This window comes from Crocuta crocuta, unplaced genomic scaffold (assembly GCF_008692635.1).
Source record: "Crocuta crocuta isolate KB4526 unplaced genomic scaffold, BGI_CrCroc_1.0 scaffold147, whole genome shotgun sequence".
Taxonomy (NCBI): Eukaryota; Metazoa; Chordata; class Mammalia; order Carnivora; family Hyaenidae; genus Crocuta; species Crocuta crocuta.
This window is the reverse complement of record NW_027532594.1, coordinates 8,096,288-8,106,806: the sequence shown is the minus strand read 5'-3', so window position 1 is coordinate 8,106,806 and position 10,519 is coordinate 8,096,288. Positions and strand designations below refer to the sequence as shown.

General features: G+C 38.7%; 2 pseudogenes; both read left to right on the top strand.

Moving 5' to 3' along the window:
• The first annotated feature begins 374 nt into the window (after positions 1-374).
• On the top strand, positions 375-2,218 carry LOC144244687 (CWF19-like protein 1 pseudogene; annotated as a pseudogene).
• A 4,224-nt stretch (positions 2,219-6,442) lies between these two features.
• On the top strand, positions 6,443-8,839 carry LOC144244686 (glutaredoxin-3 pseudogene; annotated as a pseudogene).
• Positions 8,840-10,519: the final 1,680 nt, after the last annotated feature.

Sequence of the window (10,519 nt, the reverse complement as noted above, 5' to 3'; positions counted from 1 at the left end):
TTAGGAAATGGTGAGGACACCCAGAATTCACATCAACAGCCAAAGATTAGTGTCAGACAAAAGGCATTTTGTCTATCTATCTATCATCTATCTATCTATCTATCTATCTATCTATCTATCTCTATATATAAATGTTTACTTATTTATTTTAAGATGGGAAAGAGGAAGAGAAAGAGGGAAAGAGACAAGAATCCCAAGCAGGCTCTGCACTGTCAGCACAGAACCAGTCATAAGGCTTGTACTCACAAACCGTGAGATCATGACCTGAGCCAAAATCAAGAGCCTGACACTTAATGGACTGAGACACCCAGGTGCTCCAAAAGTTATTCTAGAGTTGAAGAGATATCTAGAGTTGATGCTGCAAAGGCCCGAGAATGCAGAGCATCCATACAGAAGCTGGAACCACCACAGAGAAACAGCCACTCATGAAAGTAAGGCCCAGGTAGGAACTGGGATCATGGCAAGGCGTAGCTCAAAAGAAATTGTGCCTACAGACAGAAGTTATTCTAGAAAGGGATGGAATTATGGAGACTATATATCTAGCCTATGCTAGATATATAGCCAAAAGCCAAGAAAAAAGGCAATGAAGTAACCTGGCTTCTCTCCCTTAGTCCTCCATTTTTTTTATTTGGTCTCCCATTAGCCATATCTATCTAGAAAACAAATGTCAAAGGGGCTGTGAAAAATCAAGTGTGTGGGAATCAGGACCCTGAGACACTAAACAGAAGAATAACAAATTAATCTTTTTTCAGAATAAAATAGTAATGATTTGCGGGAATTTGACAGACTATCTAGAAGTAAGGACTAGGAAAAAAGTAAGAAATATAGGGTTGGGCAGTTCTATAATGACTATGAGTAATTTTGTAACAGACAGAAATATTACAGTATTAGTGCTTAGATTCAGACAGAACGAAAGTCTCAGGAATGTTTTAAAAATATATACGAGTTCTTGCATCCATAGGAAATCTTGTTTTATGAAGTTCTTGGCAAATTTCTTTATAAGAAATAAGGCAACCTCTTATTGACTGCATATGACATGCACAGGGATATACATGTACTTCCTTATTTAATCTTCACAAGAACTCTATGAAGTAGATACTATTGTCATTTTGCAGATGAAGGAACAAAGACTAATTGTCTGAGATCATGGTGGTGGTACATGGGGAGAATTTCTATTCAAAGCCCTGTTTCCTGATCTCCAAGCTCTGTCTTGGTCACTATGTCCTTCTGCCCCAGTCAGTGCTGGTTGCATGAAGCTTCATTATGTGTTATTCCTAATCACCTCTGTGAGCAGATGGTTCTCTCCAACTTCCATAAAGCTGGATCATTATAATGATGGTTAAAATTAAATAGGTGTTTTACATTCAACCCCCACACACAAGATGAAACCATTCCTGCTCATATGAGATTTTAAAGGCTATCTAAGTACATATTTATCTCTTTAATCAGCTGTAACTACTCTGTTATTCTATAAGATGGCTAACGGAATAGATAGACTGAAGTGGAGAAGGAAAGCATTCATCTACAGGCAGAGTCTTCTCTTCACCCAAAGCAGCCTCCAAACTTGCTTAGCTTCCAGGACCTTGCTGGCTTTGCCTTGCCAGTCCTAAAGTGGAAAAGCATTTGGTGGCCAACATTGACACATAATGCCACCCTTCCCTGCTCAAAAGAGGCGGATCTGATGACTGTGTCCTCATCCTGCCCATCGGACACCATCAGTCAGTGTTGGAGCTTTCAGCAAGATGGCGGAAGAGGTGGAGGAGTATAAGACTACACTGAGGCGGTTCTTTAAGAGTTAGAAGGAAATGGTGTTTTCTATTTTAGAGAAATTATAAGAGCTATCACCTCCAGCTACAGGTCATTTTTGTACCACTCAGCCACTGCTCTGCTACTGGCATTAAAGATGCCATCATTACCCAGGCCCAGGAACAACATATAGAACTAGCTATTAGAAATCCATAGCACTATGACATCAAGCCCATTGCCCAACCAAGGACAACATATATTTATGTTGCACTTGACACAGAAGAGAAACTTATCCACAGAATTAAAAACAAAAAATTTCCTTTGCAGTTTAGAAGGAAGGTCTTGGCCACTGAAGCCATTCTTAATATCCACGACTGGTTTAACTTAGTGTCAGATAAGCAGGGAAGAGGTGACCCTGCTTCACAGCTTCTAGAGAGACATTGAACCTTTTTATTTCATCCTGGAGGACTAAGCAAAAAGAAAGGCATTTTATGAACTTCACAGGAGGTAGTAGCAACCTATTTTGAAAACTAGTTTTTCAAGAGACTCCCATGGAAATTACCTGCAGCAAAAAGGCCTAATATTGAGATGTTTTTGGAAAGAGTCATATTCTAGGATGAAAATCTTATGTTAAAAGTATGGCTGTTACCCAGTTCCAAGTACAGACTGTGTTTATTGACATTAAAATAGTTAAATTATCAAATAAAATTCAAATGTTTTTCCATGAAAAAATTGCACCTGGAGTAGGGGCAACACAAATTCTGATATTTTTGCTTTAGACTAAATTAGCAGGTATCTGGTTGACTATTTATTATTAATTACTGATACACTGTATANGTGTGTGTGTGTGTGTGTGTGTGTGTGTGTGTGTGTGTGTGTGTGTTGTACGGTAGGGTGCAGCATGCTATTCCAGGACCATTCCTCAAAATTGCATAAGACAGTGGCATTCTAGAGCCTGATTTTTATCAGTACTCAGAAAAGTAAAATATATGCTATCTACTAACCAATTTTAATTCTTACATATTCCTTTACAACGCTACCCAGGTGACATCAAACATGTTACTTGAAGAAATGTTCCTGAAAAATATAAATAAATAAAGAGAAGAACATCACTCTTCAGTCACACCCATTCAGCATCATGAAACTATACTTTCTATCTGTGGGGCCAGCATGGCATTGGGTAAAGGGCACTTATCAAGGACTCAGAGGTCCCACCTGTGCTCTTCTACTCTGTAACCTTGGACATGTTACTTAGCTTCCTCTGATCAGTCATTCCTCCATAGGCAGAAGAGACTACTTCCTGCTTTTCTACCTCAAACACACATAAGGCAGGAAATGTAAAATGAGATAATCGATGTTAATACAGTTTGCAAGCTAAAATGATATACAATTTTAAGGTATCATAAAAATTCTCCTGAGTTTCTCTATCCTGGTCTAGATATATACACATGTGCTATAAATGCTTTTATACACAGACAGAAACACACACACACAGGCCTGAGAGCCAAGTGCCATGCCATGTATATGATGCACACATCCATGTTAAAATGCATGAATCAGGAACACCTGGGTGGCTCAGTCGGTTAAGCATCCGACTTCAGCTCCGGTCATGATCTCATGGTTTCTGGGTTCAAGGCCCGCCTCAGGCTCTGTGCTGAGAGCTCAGAGCTTGGAGCCTGCTTTGGATTCTGTGTCTCCCTTTCTGCCCCTCCCCTACTCATGCTCTGTCTCTCTCTGTCTCTCAAAAATAAATAAACATTAAAAAAAATTAAAATACATGAATCGTGAGGGGTGTTGGTGGGGTGTGGAAAAAAGACCCATAAGTTTGATGGACTGGAGTAATTACCCTGACTCTACTTACTGGTACTGTCTCTTAGTACATTAAACATATAGCAGAGGAAGGAGAATGGTGTGCCATTCATTCACTGCTAGGAAAGGCACATATGGCAGAAAATCAAACTAAATTATCAAACTATATTGTGGTCTTGGTGAGATGGAGGGGAAAGTCATCATTTCATCTCAATTTAAAAGAATATGGAACGATACTTTCTCGTAGAAATCACAATGTGAACTTTATATGATTGACTTCTAGAAAAATAGTAAGATGTGAAAACTATCTTAAAGAACAGAACTGAGTTCACTATTGTTTTAAGCAATNGTACATTAAACATATAGCAGAGGAAGGAGAATGGTGTGCCATTCATTCACTGCTAGGAAAGGCACATATGGCAGAAAATCAAACTAAATTATCAAACTATATTGTGGTCTTGGTGAGATGGAGGGGAAAGTCATCATTTCATCTCAATTTAAAAGAATATGGAACGATACTTTCTCGTAGAAATCACAATGTGAACTTTATCATGATTGACTTCTAGAAAAATAGTAAGAAATGTGAAAACTATCTTAAAGAACAGAACTGAGTTCACTATTGTTTTAAGCAATATAATAATAATATAATAATACAATATAATTTTACTAGCAGAGGCCTCTGTGTAGCTCAGTGGGTTAAGTATCTGACTATTTAAACTCAGGACATGATCTTTCGGTTCGTGGGTTTGAGCCCTGAGTCGGGCTCTGTGCTCACAGCGCAGGACCTGCTTGGGATTCTTTGCTTCCCTCTCTAACTCTCTCCTTCCCCGACTTGGATTCTCTCTCTCTCTCTTTCTTTCTCTCTCTCCCAAAAATATATAAATAAACACTAAAGATATATAATTATACTATTGAAAATTAGAGAAATATGACATTTTTGACTTGTAGGGTTTAATTCCAGCTAACTTACTTTCTTTTTCATCCAACAACAAAAGCTTAAAACGCCATGCCTTGTGGTTGAATTATTGGATCATCTTTTTTGTAGTTATTGACTAACAACTTTATCATTACTAATTTTGCTTGTTTTCTTCATTGCAATTAAACTTATTTCTAAATTTTAATTCCAATATAGTTAACACACAGTGTTATATTAGTTTCAGGTGTACGACATAGTGATTCAACAATTGTATCCATTACTCAGTGCTCATTACTTTAAGTGTGCATTTAATCCCCATCACCTTTCCACTCAGTCCCTAACCCAGCTCCCCTTTGAAAACCATCAGTTTGATCTCTATAGGTAAGAGTTTGCTTCTTGTCCCTTTTTTTGTTCATTTGTTTTGTTTCTTAAATTCCACATCTGATTGAAGTCATGTGGTATTTGTCTTTCTCTGACTGACGTATTTCACTTGGCATAATAGTCTCTAGCTCCACCCATGTCATTGTAAATGCAAGATTTCATTCTTTTATGACTAATATTCCATTGTATATACATACCACTTCTTTATCCACTTATCTACTGACAGACACGAGTTTTTACCACAATTTGGCTATTATAATTAATGCTACAATAAACATAGGTCTGCATCTATCTTTTTTTTAAGTTTATTTATTTTGAGAGAGAGAGAGAGAGAAAACACAAAGGAGGGGCAGAGAGAGAAGGGGAGTGAGAGAATTCCAAGCAGGCTTTACACTGTCAGTGCAGAGCCCAAAGCTGGGCTCGAACTCACAAACTGTAAGACCATGACCTGGGCCAAAATCAAGAGTCAGATGCATAACCAACTGAGCTGCCCAGGCTCATCACCCCTGCATACATCTTTTTAAATTAATGCTTCATATTCTTTGGGTTAATACCCAGTAGTAGAATTACTGAATCATATGATAAATCTATTTTTAACTTTTTGAGGAACCTGCATACTGTCTTGCACATTGGCTGCACTAGTTTGTATTCCCACCGACAGAACACAAGGGTTCATCTTTCTCCACATCCTGACCAACATTTGTTATTTCTTGTGTATTTGATTTTAGCCATGCTGATGGGTTTGAGGTGGTATCTCATTGTGGTTTTGATTTGCATTTCCCTAATGATTAATGATGTTGAGCTTCTTTACATGTGTCTGTATGTCTTCTTTGGAGAATTTTGCTTGTTTTCTAGTTGTCTCTTTAGACATACCGGAGATCAGTCTTTCTGACTATCTTTATTTTAGGAACTACTTCAAGGAAAATTCCAGTCTGCTCCTTTTTATGCTGTTCTTAATTTTCTTCTTCATTTCCTGAATGTTGTTAGCTATTCTTTATCCTAAATTCTGAAATAAAATATGTCACACACTAAGTAAGGGGCATAGCATCAGGAAAAACCTGTATGTGAATAGATTTAAAATCTTGGACTTCAGAATATCTCTCATGCAAAATAGAGAAACATAGTTAAATAGATTTGACTACATGGAAATAATAGCTACTGATTTGGAAGAGCTCATTATTGTATTTTATTCTGGTTTCCATCCCAACGCAGCAGAGGTTTGCATTTGTCTTTTGTAATCAACCAAAATTTCTATTACGAATAAAAACTGACAAACTTTTATGCAGAATAACATGATTTATTTGGTACTGATTTCTGGATGGTGGAGCCGAATGTGGATAAGGGCTGGCAGTAGGGCTCGGAGTGGGATGACCAGATTGTCTGGAATGAAGCACAGGTGACTCACACAGGTGAGTCTTTTTCTATATCTTCATAGATATTTGCGTTGCCAGAATGATGACTTAAGCATAGATTGAAACCCAAATTACAGAACAGAGAGTAAGGTATTCTAAGAGAATGGAAAATGTTAGTTACTGAGAGATTGAAGTAATGATTTAACTTTAGGCTCCAGCATTTCTGTCTGGCAGCAGCATGATCAAGGGTGTGGCTGAGGTGGCAGCAGCCATAATGGAAGTCAGCTTGGGCCAGCAGTTTAAGCAGCTGCCTACCTCAGAGCCAAGTCTCTCCTTGTGGTTCATTTTCAGACACCATGGGCTCCACAGTGTGCTCTGAGGAACAATAAGGTTGCAGAGTTAGCTAAAGAACACCATCAAGTTTTCTTTGTGAAGTTGGAGGCTGCTTTTAGGCAAACACACTTGAGCAATGGAATATAGAAAGGGTCCCCAGTGACCACCTGACTGAATACAGACAGACCCATCAGGGGACCCACCTTCAAATAGCCATAGGCCCTAACGAACCAATGGGCTACTTACAACCAGGCACAGTTACCAAAAAAGGGAAAATTCCTTACATTGCCATATGGTCTCACCTCTCCTTTGTATTTTATTATTTTATTTTATTTTATTTTATTTTATTTATTTTTTAATTAGAGAGAGAAAGAGAGAGAGAGCAAATACAGAGAGGGAAGAGGGAGAGAGAGAAAGAATCTCAAGCAGGCTATGTGCTCAGTGCAGAGCCCCAGACAGGGCTCAGTCCCCAGACGGGGATCATGACCTGAGCCAAAATCAAGACCCAGAGGCTCAACTGACTGATCACCTCATTACCCCCTCACCTTCCCTCTTTAAACAAAGCCGCCACCCACTGCCTCCTCACACACAGTCTCTCCTCTGATTCCCTGACCACCAACCCCCACCTCTCTCCTTTGGGGTGTATTCAATAAACTTCTATCTCCTTTGTTCTGCCTTCGGTAAATCTTTTTGCCATGGGCTTCCACATGATCATTGACCCACATTTGGAGCACCCATCAGATCAGGAGAGACATTTAGACACCGCCCTTGACTATCTGAAAAATATGAAATTGGTTCTGTGCCCACCTTCCTATTTTTCAAGGATTCTCAGAAAATTGATCTATTAGACGGTGCCCATGCCCAAGCTGACCAAAAACACCTTTCAGCAACATGAATCTAGTGGCTCCTTCCCACCTAGTTGTAATGAGTGTCCTAAAGAAGAGCTCAACCTTCACCTGAAGAAACAAACTCCTGCCACCCGCTGCGTGTTGTTTATGAAAGGAACCCCTGCGCAGCCCCGTGCAGTTACAGCAAGCAGATGGTGGAGATTCTTAACAAACAATATTCCGGTTAACATTTTTGATATCTTCTCAGATGAAGAAATTCATCAGGGCCTCCAAACCTATTCCAATTGGCCCGCCTCTCTCCAGCTCTATGTTTCTGGGGAGCTCATGGAAGACTTGATATAATTAAGGAGCTGGAAACATCACACAGAAAAAGAACACAAATATTCAATAGAAACAAGAAAACATGTTTGAAAGCACTAGTAATCAAGTAAGTACAAGCAAAAGTAGGTATTATCAATGCCAGTTAATAGTCTTGGAAACATGAAAGAAATGAACAANTGGGCTACTTACAACCAGGCACAGTTACCAAAAAAGGGAAAATTCCTTACATTGCCATATGGTCTCACCTCTCCTTTGTATTTTATTATTTTATTTTATTTTATTTTATTTTATTTATTTTTTAATTAGAGAGAGAAAGAGAGAGAGAGCAAATACAGAGAGGGAAGAGGGAGAGAGAGAAAGAATCTCAAGCAGGCTATGTGCTCAGTGCAGAGCCCCAGACAGGGCTCAGTCCCCAGACGGGGATCATGACCTGAGCCAAAATCAAGACCCAGAGGCTCAACTGACTGATCACCTCATTACCCCCTCACCTTCCCTCTTTAAACAAAGCCGCCACCCACTGCCTCCTCACACACAGTCTCTCCTCTGATTCCCTGACCACCAACCCCCACCTCTCTCCTTTGGGGTGTATTCAATAAACTTCTATCTCCTTTGTTCTGCCTTCGGTAAATCTTTTTGCCATGGGCTTCCACATGATCATTGCCCCACATTTGGAGCACCCATCAGATCAGGAGAGACATTTAGACACCGCCCTTGACTATCTGAAAAATATGAAATTGGTTCTGTGCCCACCTTCCTATTTTTCAAGGATTCTCAGAAAATTGATCTATTAGACGGTGCCCATGCCCAAGCTGACCAAAAACACCTTTCAGCAACATGAATCTAGTGGCTCCTTCCCACCTAGTTGTAATGAGTGTCCTAAAGAAGAGCTCAACCTTCACCTGAAGAAACAAACTCCTGCCACCCGCTGCGTGTTGTTTATGAAAGGAACCCCTGCGCAGCCCCGTGCAGTTACAGCAAGCAGATGGTGGAGATTCTTAACAAACAATATTCAGGTTAACATTTTTGATATCTTCTCAGATGAAGAAATTCATCAGGGCCTCCAAACCTATTCCAATTGGCCCGCCTCTCTCCAGCTCTATGTTTCTGGGGAGCTCATGGAAGACTTGATATAATTAAGGAGCTGGAAACATCACACAGAAAAAGAACACAAATATTCAATAGAAACAAGAAAACATGTTTGAAAGCACTAGTAATCAAGTAAGTACAAGCAAAAGTAGGTATTATCAATGCCAGTTAATAGTCTTGGAAACATGAAAGAAATGAACAATGCTTGAAGCTTATGAAAATATGAAGAAACAGCTCTCCATACATGTTGATGGAGGGGTTGTAAATTGGAGGATTATGTGAGAAAATATTCACCATTAGAATGACCACACCCCGAAAACTGTAACATTTCCCTTAGAAATGTATCCTAAAGACATTCCTCAACCAATGTGCTAAGATTACTTTTATCACACTGTTGTTTGTAGAATGAGAAAAAAAAGGGGGGGGAAGCCATCTCAAAATTCCTCAATAAGGGACAGAGAAATAAATTTTAGAACAACTATGTCATAAAATGGCTCCTGTGCAGGCATAAAAATGGCTGAGGTAAATCTAGTCACACTGACAGTGAAATACGCACTACCTCATTGAAAGAAGAAAAGCAGGTTGTAAAACATTCTGTAATGTGTGGTCCTTTTAATATAAACTTTTATGATAATACATTAAGAGAGTATGAAAGGATATTCACATTGAGGTTAATAGTAGTTGGGGTCAATAATAGTTGTGGTGGAAGTACAGAGGAATTGATTTTTACTCTTTATTCCTCTATGTATTATTTAATTTTTTTACAAGAAGCTTTCTCTTTTAAAAGCAGGAAGTTTGGCTTTCTGGATGTGGCAGCATAAAGATATTGGAGAATCCTCTCCCCAGAAAACAAGTATCAAACTAGACAAAATTGTGACAAACCAACATTTGAGGGCTATAAAAAGCTGACCTATAACAAACAACAAAATTAAGAAATTTGTTTATGAAAAATGACAATACTTTGTGTAAGAACAGTGGAAGTCTGTCTGTGGCCTCTTTTACTTAGCCTGCTTCCTTCTCTCTCTCTCTCTCTCTCTCTCTCTCTCTGTCTCTCTCACACATACACACACACACACACGTCCAATTAGTTGACATGGTAATTTTACAAGAGGGGAGCTGCCCAGGAATGCCTGCATCTTTGCTGCTGGCTGAGGCAGACATGATTTGGAGCAAAGGGTAATAACTCAAGGATAGCAGAGTTGTCAATAAAAGCAGTAAATTCATTAGGTAATGAGCAGGGAAAACCTTATGCTCCACTAACTTGAGTTTGTAATCCCAGCTGTAGGAAAACCCTAAAAATGAGACAGCCAAGGGCCGTAACAAGAAAAATTGGTAGTACTATATTATTTGGTTCTTAACATGTATAGGCAGAAAATATATGACAATGATACCATCAAATTAGGAAATATTTTACAGGAATTAAGTCAATATTAACCTCACCTAGCTTGTGATAGTTAAGATGTAGCATGCTTAGAGTAACCACTATGAAATTCTATAAAATATAGAATTAAAAAAATTAAAATGAAAGAGGAGACATTATTATCAGCCTTTACAGAAACAAAAAAGATTTATAAGGGAATACTATGACCAACTGTATGCCAACAAAGTACATAAATTAGATGAAATAGATGAAATCCAGGAGGAATAAAAACAACCAAAACTGCTCAAAAAATATCTAAATAGAACTATAATAAGTAAAGAGATTGAAAAAATAAGCAAAAACTACC